The sequence below is a fragment of the Mesoplodon bidens genome (genome assembly GCF_964165515.1).
Source record: "Mesoplodon bidens genome assembly, chromosome: 13".
NCBI lineage: Eukaryota > Metazoa > Chordata > Mammalia > Artiodactyla > Ziphiidae > Mesoplodon > Mesoplodon bidens.
The window spans coordinates 10,854,972-10,868,473 of NC_138169.1; the positions used below are offsets into that span (position 1 = coordinate 10,854,972).

Consider the following 13,502-nt stretch of genomic DNA (forward strand, 5'->3'; position numbering starts at 1 on the left):
TGTGTTACTATATTTTACAAACCTCTGACTACTCCCCCTGTCTTTCCAAGGATCTCTCCCAACAAGGGGTAAGGAAAGGGAGAAAAGAAACCCCTTCATTTTGATAGTGAAATATATATGCATGTATTTTAGGAACATGTAACAATACCAGTAAAATAATGCTTACCCATTAATTCAGAACTACTGGTTCTAGGAATTTACCCTCAGAAGAGTGACTGAGTACAAATATTTAGTTACCAGGATGCTTATCTCAGCTTTGTTTATAAGAGTGAAAGATTAGAAACAATTTAGATGAGCATCAATAGGACTGTGCTTAAATAAATGGTAATACATCCATATAATGGAATACTAGAATAGGCGGACATCAAAAACAGAGTCAATGTTTATCAGCATGGAAGGATACTCATATGATAACAAAGAGGATACAAGCCAAGCTTGAGAGGCTTTCTGTAAAATAATAATAATGATAATAATAAAATAATAATAAATGTCTATATATTTAACATATGAATGTTGAAGGGAAAGAAACAAATGAAATGTAAAAGCAGTTATCTCCTTTTCTGAATAGAGAAAATGTGGATGATTTTTATTTTCTTCTGACTTTTCTGATTCTCCTTTCATAAAATATTTTTATGTAGTTAAAAAATAATAAGAGAGGGACTTCCCTGGTGGCGCAGTGGTTAAGAATCCACCTGCCAGTGCAGGGGACACGGGTTCGAGATCTGGTCCAGGAAGATCCCACATGCCGCAGAGCAACTAAGCCCACGCGTCACAACTACTGAGTCTGTGCTCTAGAGCCCACGAGCCACAACTACGGAGCCCATGCGCCACAGCTACTGAAGCCCGCGCACCTAGAGCCTGTGCCCTGCAATGAGAGAAGCCACCACAGTGAGAGGCCCACGCAGCACAATGAAGAGTAGCCCCTGCTCGCCGCAACTAAAGAAAGCCTGTGTGCAGCAATGAAGACCCAAAGCAGCCAAAAATAAATAAATAATAAAATTTTAAAAAATAGTAATAATAAGAGGGGAAAAAAAGGAATTGATGTAGCTCCTGTGAGAAAAATGAGGAAAAGCTGCCTGCTTAGGCTTCCTCTGTGGTGTTTCTGTAGATGTCCACAGGCTTCTGCTCCAGGAATGACTTTTTCTCAGTAGGGGTGTGGATCATAGAATTCAGAGCAGGGAGGTAGTTACAACTGGAAATGGCTCTGTTACAGACTGAAGGTTTGTGTCCCCCAAAATTCATATGTTGAAGCAGCACTAACCTCTGGGGTGGCTACATTTGGAGATGGGTCTTCAAAGGAAGTAATGAAGGTTAAATGAGGTCATATGGATGGGGCCCTAATCTGATAGGATTAGTGTCCTTACAAGCTCCTTCCCCAGTCACCCCCAGTGCCTGCACCAAGGAAAGCCCAGGTGAGGATGCAGCCAGAAGGCAGCCCTCTGCAAGCCAGGAAGAGTTACACCAGAAACCAAATCTGGGGCACCTTGATCTTGGATTTCCAGCCTCCAGAATTTTGAAGAATAAATACCTGTTGCTTAAACCACCCAATCTGTACTGTTTCGTTACAGTAGCCTGAGCGTACTAATACAGGCTTCCTCCATGGTGAGGGGCTCCAAGTTTCCCATCGGCTACACAAACAATTAGAGGCCTCCCTTATAGGTTGTCTGACTGAGGGAAGGGAGTCAGATGGACTTGGGTACAAATCCTCCTGCCACTGCCTGGCTGTGTGAACTTGGGCAAGTCTCTTTACATCCCTAATTTTCTCATTTGTCCAACAGTGGTGAAAGCTGCCTATTTCCCTCACTGGGATGCTGTGAGAATTAAATTGAGGGAATGCATCTGCACCCAACTTGACCAAATCATTCTCCTGCTTAAAAATCTCTTTGGGTGAGGCCACATGACATAGATGAGATAATGCCTGCAAAATGCCTGGCACACAGTAGAGGCTCAACAAAGATCAGCTCCCTCATTTCTAAGGATTCTTCATGAATTCATTTATTTATGACAATAAATTATCTTTTGGTGCCTCAGTTTTCTCACCTGTCAAAGGAGGATACATAAAATAACTATTTGGTTGAACCACATGAAACTGATAATATTTGATTGTTTGGGACCTATGGCAATTTCATACGGTGCCACCCAATACCTCCTGGGTCTGTGGTAAAGATTTAAAAAAGAGTTAAAACATGTAAAATGATCCTGAAAAAAAATATGAACCCAAATGATGGCTATGATGACAATTATAAAAATGATGGTGATGGTGATGATGATGATGATGATGCTTATGGTACAGAAGGCTCTGAGCTATGCCCTGGAGATATTATGGGAGACAAAACACCATTCTAATCCTTAAGAAGCTCACTGTCTAGTTGGGGAGAAAAACAGGTGAGAATGATCCAATGACAGATGCTTTGACATTGATCACCTCTTCCTTGGGGACCATGGGCATTAGACAAGATGCCAGAGGGAGAAGAGTGCTGGTGGGTGAGGACAGTCAGGCAGATGAAGCCAAAAGTGAGGGCAGGTCAGTTTGTTTCAGCTGGAAGGAAGAACACGTTTTAAGATCTGGAGAGAGAGCCTGAGACGTCTTCTAGGTAACCCCACGTCCATTCTGGTTGCCTCTCCCTGAGGCACTGATCCAGGCAGAGATCCTCATTCTTTAATCACTATATGACATGCTTGGACCTTCATCCCCTGTGCACCCACAATACCCTCACGTGGATTCTTTGCTTGAGTCTCTCTCTTAGTGCCCAGTGTGCTCTGGCAAACCAAACTGAGCATCCTCACTGCCTTGCTTTGCTCTCACTGGCTGACTTGCCTGGGCTGTCTTCCTGCTCCCCTGCTCCTGGCCCACATGAGTCTCCCTTCTCTTGCCTCATAAGGACCATCCTAAGATGTCTTGTCTGTTTCACCCAGAGAATACTCCCATCAGTCTCTTCCCTACCAGGAACTGTGTCTTGTTCCTCATTATAGTCCCAGTGTCCAGCAAAGTGCCTGGCACATAGGAAGCACTCATTAAATATGTGTTGTAGAATGAATGAATGAAGGTGAACGGGCAACATATATTAAGTGCTTGGCACATAACACCCCCAGATTCTTCTATCTAATCTGCCTCTACCCTTTTATATTTTACAGATGAGGAAAGGAAGGGCTAGAAACATGAAGAGACTTGTCCAAAACTAGAAGTGAATTTTTCAGAGAAACAATAATGATCATAAAAGCTGTCACGCATTAAGCTCTTACCATGTGCCAGGCACTAAGCTCAGCACTTTACGGGATTCTCCCATGGAATCCTCCATGTAGCTCTCTAGAGTTGGACTGAGTTTGACCCTTGTTTACACAAGAGGTAACTAAAGCTCAGAGAGGTTGTTAGTTGCCCAAGGCCACACAGCTGGATTCAAAGCTAGACTTATGGGGCTTCCCTGGTGGCGCAGTGGTTGGGAGTCCGCCAGCCGATGCAGGTGACACGGGTTCGTGCCCCGGTCTGGGAAGATCCCACATGCCACGGAGCGGCTGGGCCCGTGAGCCATGGCTGCTGAGCCTGCACGTCCGGAGCCTGTGCTCCGCAACAGGAGAGGCCACAGCAGTGAGAGGCCCACGTACCGCAAAAAAAAAAAAAAAAAAAAAAAAAAAAAAGCTAGAGTTATGTGTTTGAGTTTTGGCTCTCAGCCCCTTATCCACATTCCGGGAGCATAAATAAATGCTTCTGGTTAAAAGAATGAAGTGGACAGGCTCCTCTCAAAATGTGGGCTGCCCTCAGAGCCCTGAGGATGGGGGCGCCCCAGAGGGTCAAGGGCAGAGCTGGAAGATCAGGGCTCCAGCTAAAGTTGGAGGCGAATCTTGGTGGACTTACCTCCGACCTCCAGGAGGTGCTCTGGATATCTTCCCCAGTGGTCTTTGAGGGGCTTTGGCCAGTCCACCAGAAGTCAATTCTATGATATGAAGATCTCTGAAAAATCAAGTTGCCAATGACCAATTGCTCAAATTAGTCAACACTGCCAATTTTCCAAAACCTTATTTAAGGAAAATTCTTATCAAATATAGTTAACAAATATGAATACATTCCTCTTGAAGACAGTTAATGACTTACACTCTTATACATGTGCTAGTTTAATACGCTCGATGATGACATTCAGTGAATTTATACTTCTTGAATACTCTTATCCCAAAATTTATTCAGGATGTTTTAATTATATTCAGAACTTTACTTAAGATATTCAAGGGCTTCCCCGGTGGCCCAGTGGTTGAGAGTCCGCCTGCCGATGCAGGGGACACGGGTTCGTGCCCCGGTCTGGGAAGATCCCACATGCTGCGGAGCGGCTGGGCCCGTGAGCCACGGCCGCTGAGCCTGCGCATCCGGAGCCTGTGCTCCACAGCGGGAGAGGCCGCAACAGTGAGAGGCCCGCGTACCACCAAAAAAAAAAAAAAAAAAAAAAAAAATCCCAAGATATTCAAGAATATATTCTTCATTAGAAGATCGTCATAAGAAAGCTAAAGAGCTCCCATGATATTTAGCTTCAGACAAATTGAGCTTAAAATGCTGCTGAGAATATATTCGCTGAAAACATTCAAGATTCATTTGTTAGGAAGAAGACCATTTTCATATTCATTGAAAATATTCAAGAAAGCTAGCAGTCTTCAAGATATTTTTGGACAATTCAGAAAACTGGTGAGCTGATGGGCCAGCTCAGCCAGGTGTTGGTCTGAGGCCTCTTGCGCCAGCATGGGGCCACGTTCCTCTCAGTTCTGTGGGAGACGTGGGACAAGCCAGTCCTACTAGAAAGCTGTGAGCTGCATTAGGACCCTCAGAGGAGAAGACAACATTGCTGTGTCCCCAAGCAGCACCTTGACCCTTTGGTCACCTTCATGAGAGGGAAAAACAGAAGACACGTTTCCAAGGGCTTTGTAAGCATGATTTCCCTCCATCACCCTGAGGACTTGGTTATAAAAATTATCCCTTTTGGGGTTTCTCTGGTGGCGCAGTGGTTGAGAGTCCGCCTGCCGATGCAGGGGACACGGGTTCGTGCCCCGGTCCGGGAAGATCCCACATGCCGCGGAGCAGCTGGGCCCGTGAGCCACAACTGCTGAGTCTGCGCGTCCGGAGCCTGTGCTCCACAACGGGAGAGGCCACAACAGTGAGAGGCCCGCGTACCGAAAAAAAAAAAAAAAAATTATCCCTTTTTACTGATGAGGATGCTGAGGCTCAGACAGGTGAAGTGACTTGCTCAAGATCACCTAGTTAATTAAGGGCAGAGTGGGGATTTGAACTCAGGCAGAGAGAGAATTTGAACTCTAGTGGCTGAATTTCAGAGCCCAGGGTCTTGCTTGGTGGGCTGTACATCCTCATACGAAGATGACCTTCTATGAGCTTCACTGAATCAATGAACAAAGAAACTATAGTCAAGGTGGGGACCTGCTAGTGGGGACTGAGTAGATGGGGCTTTGAAGAAGGAAGGAAGCCAGGAGCTACAAGGGAATTTGCTGGCATATCCATTTGGAGATTAGAAGCTGCAGGCAAAGCAGGAGAAGGAGATAGTGAGTCACAAGGACAGGTCCCTTTTCCTTTCTCTATGCCACGCAGAAATGAAAATAATGGATATTCTGATGACCTACCTGTGTTTTTCACTTGTTCCACAGTCATGTGATTGCTTAGAGCCCAGATCTGGCTATATTATGTTTTCCCTGAAACCTTAAAAAAAACAAATCTAAGCACAAAGCACAGTGGGAGAACAAGGCTAGCCATTAATGGAGATGTTTGCACTGTTTCGCAGCAGCAACTTTAGAGAAGTTTTCCAAAGTATTCGCTTCATTCTTCCTTTTGAGGGGAAAATAATGTCTTTATTTTCTTCTTTATTTTCCAAGTGAGATGCACACCATATGTACATTGTTGATAAATCAAAAAGTATGTATAAGCTAAAATAAGATAAAAATCACCCATAAATCTTCCTTCCCCTATTTCAAAAACTCCTTGTTAACAGTGGGTGTATATTTTTCCCCAGGGCTTTTGTTTTTATGCAATTTTTAAATGGGATCATATTACACATGCTATTTTGTAACTTAATTCCTTTAATTTATTATGATCTTATTAATGAAGACAACTTCACATCGTTTTTTTTGTTTTTTTTGTTTTTTTTTTTTGCGGTACACGGGCCTCTCACTGTTGTGGCCTCTCCCGTTGTGGAGCACAGGCTCCGGACGCGTAGCCTTAGCGGCCATGGCTCACGGGTCCAGCCGTTCCACGGCATGTGGGATCTTCCCGGACCGGGGCACGAACCCGTGTCCCCTGCATCGGCAGGCGGACTCTCAACCACTGAGCCACCAGGGAAGCCCCCACATCGTTTTTATTATTGCAGATTTCTGATTGTTGATGATTTATTCCCTGAACCCAAAGAGGTAAGAGATGGAGAAGGCTTTGGGGGCTACTTGGGGTGTTGGCTGTGGGACAAGGTGTCCTCCGACAGGACTTAGGAGGAGGGTTTTGGTGGCTGGGTCTCTGAGGAGGGGCCACCTATGGCTCCCTCCAGCCAGTCAGGGCTCAGGAACTTCCGAAGGCAAACGTCTGGGGAGACGTTACAATGATATTCCACAAGTGACAGAACCCCAGCTCCGTCAAGTGGGGTAGCTCTGAGAACTGTGTTACATCAGCCTGCAAAGTGCCCGCCCAGCGCCTCTCCCTCGACCCTCTCTACTCCACTGATCTAACACAGACACCTCCACAGACACAGCAGGGTTCTGAAAATCCCTCCAAGGATGACAGATTTTAGTAGCTTTCATTCCACCAAGACAATAATGTTTTGGCAGGGCACAGCAGAACTTGTCTGGGCAGCCTGACCAGGCTCCTCTGAATGGCAGGAACTTAGCTCTGAGGTCACGGTGCCCTGGACCTCAGCATCCTTCCCCTCGCCACCGGCTGGCTTTTTTCCACATCCTCCTCTTCTGCTTCCTGCTTGGTCTCCCTTCCTTATTCCCAGTTGTCTTTTTTTTTTTTCCCAGAGTCTAACCACAGAGAGAGGAGAAGCTTGATGTGGTGGATGTTACTGCCAGGGGTGGGGAGTTAATGAAACCCTTGGGAGGTGACCTGGGGCTGGACCACCTTGTATTGTTATTTGCTGCTTGAGAATAATTATAAAGAATAGACACCCTTGGAGAAAAGGGAACCCTCCTACACTGTTGGTGGGAATATAAGTTGGTGCAGCCACTATGGAAAACAGTGTGAATGTTCCTCGGAAAACTAAAAATAGAACTACCATATGATCCAGCAATCCCACTCCTGGGCGTATATCCAGACAAAACTATAATTCAAAAAGATACATGCATCCCCTCTGTTCACAGCAGCACCATTCACAATAGCCAAGACATGGAAACAACCTAAATGTCCATCAACAGATGAATGGATAAGGAAGATGTGGTATATATATACAATGGAATATTATTACTCAGCCATAAAAAGGAATGAAATAATGTCATTTGCAGCAACATGGATGCAACTAGCGATGATCATACTAAGTGAAGTAAGTCAGAAAGAGAAAGATGAATACCATATGATATCACTTATATGTGGAATCTGAAATATGACACAGATGAACCTATCTACAATGCAGAAACAGACTCACAGACATAGAGAACAGACTTGTGGTTGCCGAGGGGGAGGCGGGTGGGGGAGGGAAGCACTGGGAGTTTGGGATTAGCAGATGCAAACTAGTATATACAGGATGGATAAACAACAAGGTCCTACTGTAGAGCACAGGGAACTATATTCAATATCCTATGATAAACCATAATGGAAAAGAATATGAAAAAGAATGTCTCTATGTGTATAACTGAGTCACTTTGCTGTACAGCAGAGATTGGTGCAGCATTGGAAATCAACTGCACTTCAATAAAAAAAAAGAATTAATAGACACCCTCAAAGCAGTCATTCCCCTATGCAACAGGGACTCCTCAACAATATTTTATTTTTAGCTAGTTAGTGAGATAATGTATATTTAAAAAACCACAGTGCCTGGTACATAGTAAGCACTCAATAGATGCTAGCTATTACTATGATTGTGATCCCTTAAAAATGCACAGAGGGGGGCTTCCCTGGTGGCGCAGTGGTTGAGAGTCCGCCTGCCAATGCAGGGGACACAGGTTCGTGCCCCAGTCCGGGAAGATCCCACATGCCACGGAGCGGCTGGGCCCGTGAGCCATGGCCACTGAGCCTGTGCGTCCGGAGCCTGTGCTCCGCAACAGGAGAGGCCACAACAGTGAGAGGCCCACGTACCGAAAAAAAAAATGCACAGAGGGGCTCCCCTGGTGGCGCAGTGGTTAAGAATCCGCCTGCCAATGCAGGGGACACGGGTTCGAGCCCTGGTCCGGGAAGATCCCACATGCCACGGAGCAACTAAGCCCGTGCGCCTCAACTACTAAGCCTGAGCTCTAGAGCCCGCGAGCCACAACTACTGAGTCCACACGCCGCAACTACTGAAGCCCATGCGCCTAAAGCCTGTGCTCTACAACGAGAGAAGCCACCGCAATGAGAAGCCTGTGCACCACAACGAAGAGTAGCCCCCGCTCGCCACAACTAGAGAAAGCCCGCGCACAGCAACGAAGACCCAACACAAGAAGGAAGGAAGAAAAGAGGGAAGGAGGGAGGGAAGGAATGAAGCATAGAAAGCATTTAGACCTTGCATCTGGGCAACCACGGGAAGTCTGAGACAAACACCATTCCTGTAATGAGACCCTCCTCCCCGACCCTGGAAACAGCCCCGGGCAGAGTGCATGCTGGCAATATTTTCATACCCCATCACCTCCTGAAGACAGCCAGGGTGTCACCAGGCAGGTAAATGCGCTCATCTTTTCCCGCTGAAATTGGCACGTCCGGCGTGGAGCTTCGATGATCTATTTATCAGGGACAGTTCTGCTCTGGGATGGAAGTGACCTGGTTTGCTGAGTGGTCTATTCATTTGTCTCTGCTGGCAAGGCAGGCTTGTGGGGTCCCCACCCTGGTTCCCACTGATGCCTGATTCCTCCTGCATCCTGCAGCTCACACTGAGGGCAGGCACGGGGGCTGGCGGTGTGCTTGCCTCCCCCCCTACGAAGGTGCCCTCCAGGGCTGGCTTGGAGCAGGCAGGTCCCTGGGGATGGTCATGGGGCTGCGGGGGGTGGGGGCAGCTCACGTGGCATTAAAGAAACCACATCTCCAAGATCAAGGTCCTTTTCAAGATGCCGTGGGAGTGGAATTGCTCCAGGCTCAAATGCTGGCTCTGCTCTTTCTTAGCTGTGCGGCCCCAAGCAAACGGTCGTTAGGAGGGAATAAAGACACCTATTTCCCGCTTTCTTGTGAGGAGAGCATATGTAAAGCACCTGGCACACAGTAAAGCGAGCCTGACACACGTAGGAAGCTCTTAATAAAAGGCAGCTACTGTTCACACCATCATCCTCATTACCGTTCCCCTGGGCTCAGAGCTGGTCCCCGGAGAGGGTGGGGTTTTCTCCTAGGCTGATGCAATACCAGAGCTGGAAGCAACCTACAGAGAAAGCCAGACAGCTGGACTGAAGCTTTGAGTCCGTAACGCTGTCACACTGTGTGGTCGAGCGGCAAGTTATTTCACCTCCCTGAACCTTGGTTTCCTCATCTGTCACATGGAGATGATAAAATGAGATACATCGTGAGAAGCGTCAGGCCTCAAGAGGACTCAGTGAAGATCAGTTTCTTCCACCCCTCTCTCACTTGCACGATGCTTTACAATTTGCAAAGGGTGGTTACAGACATTATCTGATGCGATCCCCCCGCGACAACCCCAGCCCAGGGACAGATCACAATCCCTGGTTCACAGATGGGGAAACAGGGGCTCAGAGAAGCACAGCAACTTGTCCCAACTCATATTCATTCATGGAACAAGTATTCACTGAGCGCCTACTGCACGCCAGCTGCTGTTTTAGGTGCTTCGGATATAGTGATGAATACAACAGGCAAAAAGAAAAAAAAATCCCTGTCCTCACAGAGCTTACATTCTAGAGATGGGGTGCAGATAATAAACAATGGAGATAACAAAAAGACAAATCATGTGTTAGGAAGTGACAAGTGCTCTGGAAACTAGATCATGACGAGGGGGATCGGGAGTGATGGATGGAGGAGAGACAGGTCGTAGTCTTAAGGAGGGTGTTCAGGACGAGTCTGACTGAGAAGGTAATAGCAGAGCAAAAACCTGAGGGAGCCGAGGGTGTTGGCCATGCAGACGTCTGGCAGGGAAAAGCATTCCAGGCGGAAGGAACAGCGCATGCATAGGCCCTGAGGTGTTCACAGAACAGCAGGGAGTGGAGTGGAGAGAGAGGGAAGGGATGAGGTTGGAGGGACACAGAGGTAATGGGGTGTGTGTGTGTGTATTCGGAGAGAGAATCCTTTAGGGCTTTGTAGCCATGATAAGGACCATAGCTCTGAGTGAATTAAGGAGCCATAGGAGGGTTTAAATAAAGTCGTGTCACGGCCTGAGTAGTATTTTCCCAGGACTGCTCTAGCTGTTGCAGACAAATTGAATGCAGGGTATTCATCAGCAGATGAATGTGTAAACAAAATGTGATCTCTCCATACAATGGGATATTATTCAGCCATAAGTGGGAGTGAAGTTCTGACACAGGCTACAACATGGATGAACCTTGAAAACACGCTAAGTGAAAGAAACCAGACACAAAGGGACAAATATTGTATGATTCGAATTCTATGAAATATCTAGAGTAGGCAAATTCATAGAGATGGAAAGTAGATTAGCGGTTACCAGGGACGGGGGAGAGAAAGGAATGGGGGTAGCTTCATGCCTGCAGAGTTCTATTTGAAATAATGAAAGTTTTGGAAAGAGATAGTGGTGATGGTTACACAAACGGTGAATGTAATTAATGCAGTTGAATTGTGCTCTGGTAAAAAATGGTTAAAATGGCAAATTTTGTTATATATTTTACCAAAAAACCCCAATTGACTGCAGGGACAAGGATGGAAATAGCCTAGGCTGTAACAGAGGCTCAGACCAAGGCGAGGAGGTGAGAGGGGCTCAGATGCTGGATACACGTGTGAATTAAGACCAGGTGTGGAACGTGGTCTCCCGAACCTTCCCCAGGACCTCAGGGCCCTGGAACCACACGGCAAGTGTTCTGTGCTCACTGCAGGTCCCCATCCTCCCAGTCTCCTGATGCTTCCAGATCCTGGTGGCACAGCCAGGACGGGTGCTGGATCCCTCTGGCTCATTGGGAGGATGCGGTGTAACTACAGAGAGGGGAGGTTGTGGGCTGAGGCCCTTGTGGACATCGGCGCCACACCCCACACACACGCACGCACACATCCAGGGTTTGCACCGCCAGCCCTGCCCAGGCAGCTCAGCTCCAAGTTGGCAGCTACACCTCTGTTTGCTGTATCGCTCTGGTTGTCTGGGAGATGAGTTCCAAGGTCGCAAGCCCAGATTAGAAACTGGGGGGAGCCCATGAGCTCAAGAACAACACGGTTGCTGTTTGCATGCCATGGACCTTAGTAACCGGCCAGAGAGACACTGGCCCAAATCTTGTTCCTCCTGAATTCGGGCACCATGGACAGAGGGAATACCAGCTCAAGTTAAAAAAATAACTCGAACATCCACTTTATTATTTTAAAAATTAGTGTCACTTTAAAACAAGTAAAACATAAATGCAAATTTATATTTCTTTTTTTTTTTTTTTTTTTTTTTTTTTTTTGCGGTACACGGGCCTCTCACTGTTGTGGCCTCTCCCCTTGCAGAGCACAGGCTCCGGACGCGCAGGCTCAGCAGCCATGGCTCACGGGCCCAGCCGCTCTGCGGCATGTGGGATCCTCCCGGACCGGGGCACGAACCCATGTCCCCTGCATCGGCAGGCGGACTCTCAACCACTGTGCCACCAGGGAAGCCCCATATTTCTTTTAAATGGAGTATTATACAGACTGCTTGAGGCCAGCTTTCCCCATGTGCCGTGACAATAAATCATCTTCGGGAGCGTGGCAGTTAACGGCTGCATACTTTCTCCCATTGTACGGAAGTGCCATCATCTGTGCAACTAAACCCCTCACGCGGGCTATGGGTTCTGACAGTCCTGAGTTCAAATCCCAGCTCTGACTTCTCCTTCCTATGTGACCTTGGGCAGGTGGCTTCCCTTCTCTGATTCCTTATCTCCTCCTGTGGGGAGGATACCACCCAGCTCCTGGACTTGGGAGGCTTAAGTGACAAACAGGTGAATGGATGTGGTAAAGTGACAAGTGCTAGACAAACAGGACGATTCGTATGACCGAGGACCTCAGAGAGTATGGACGACGCCTAGTGACAGGCGCACAAGGAGAGGGGACAGTCGAGGAGGGTCCTAGGTTTTCTGGGGGAGGGGTGCGTGTTGATGCCGTGAACGAAGGTGGGGGAAGGGAGAGAGGGGAGCCGTGCGCAGGACGAGATACTGAATTCTGTTTTGCTCGTGACGAGTTTGAGAAGGCCTCGGGTGGAAATGCTTAGGGGGTATTTGGAGCTCTGCAGAGCCGATCTGGACTGGAGGGAGGAATTGGGTGTGTTAACATAGAGGTGGCCGTTGGAGCTGCGGAATGTGTGTGCCGATCCCGCGGAGAAGCAGAAGGGGCTTAGGACAGGATCCTGAGCACCACTGCACTGATGGGATGTTTCCAGGAGATGGAGGAACAAAGGGAGAGGTAGGAGGACTTGCCCAGGGTCACGGAAGGAATCTGTTTTTGAGCTGGATCAGAACTCAGGTGCCCCTTTGTAGGTGGCGTGGAGATGCCGCTCAGCCCAGCACCTCTGCACGTCTCCCTCTCTCTTCCTCTCTCGCTATAGCAGCTGGTGTTCATTGTTTTCAGGGGAAAGAAATGGACTCTATCTAGTTTAGGGGGGAAAGGATTTGGTAGAGCACATACAGTTGAGAGGAAAGCGTAGCACTGGCCCCCAGGAAGTGTTAGGGAACCACTGAGCTACACTGCCCACCTTGGCCAGGCACGACCATAACCACTTGCGTGTGTGGTCTCACAACAGGAGGTCCCGATAAGGAACACAGCGCTGCTGCCGAAAACTAACCAGGAGGATTCAGGAGGGGCCACAAGGAGAGAGGAGTACGCCAGCCCATAATGTCGTCCTGCCAACCTCTCAGGCTCCTTCGTGCTGGAACCTTCGTGCTGGAACCTTCGTCCTGGAACTTGGCTGAGAGATGCGTGCGCCCCCAGGAAGGACCCTGAGTCGGCCCAAATATGGGCCAAGCAAGATGATTGGCCAGAAACAACCCGGAAACTAACCGCATTACCGTAAAACCCGAGCCTGCGAGCCACATGGCAGAGCAGTTCTCCTGGGGTCCCTCATCCTGCTGCTCTCCACCCGGGTGCCTCTTCCCAATAAAGTCTCCTGCTTTGTCAGCACGTGTGTCTCCTTAGACAATTTATCTCCGAACGTTAAACAAGAGCCCACTCTTGGGCCCTGGAAAGGGTGCCCCTTCCTGCAACAGAAGGACAGGAACGGGGTCGGGCTGCAGACCTC

The 13,502-nt window shown here is 48.0% G+C and overlaps 1 protein-coding gene across 1 annotated transcript in view; it reads right to left on the reverse strand.

Moving 5' to 3' along the window:
• Nucleotides 1–13,502, reverse strand: part of CCDC60 (coiled-coil domain containing 60) — a 268,405-nt gene that overhangs the window by 244,716 nt on the left and 10,187 nt on the right. The window contains exon 2 of the mRNA XM_081251735.1: nt 3,854–3,949. The gene's annotated coding sequence lies outside the window, so the exon portion shown is untranslated. The remainder of the gene's footprint in view (nt 1–3,853; nt 3,950–13,502) is intronic.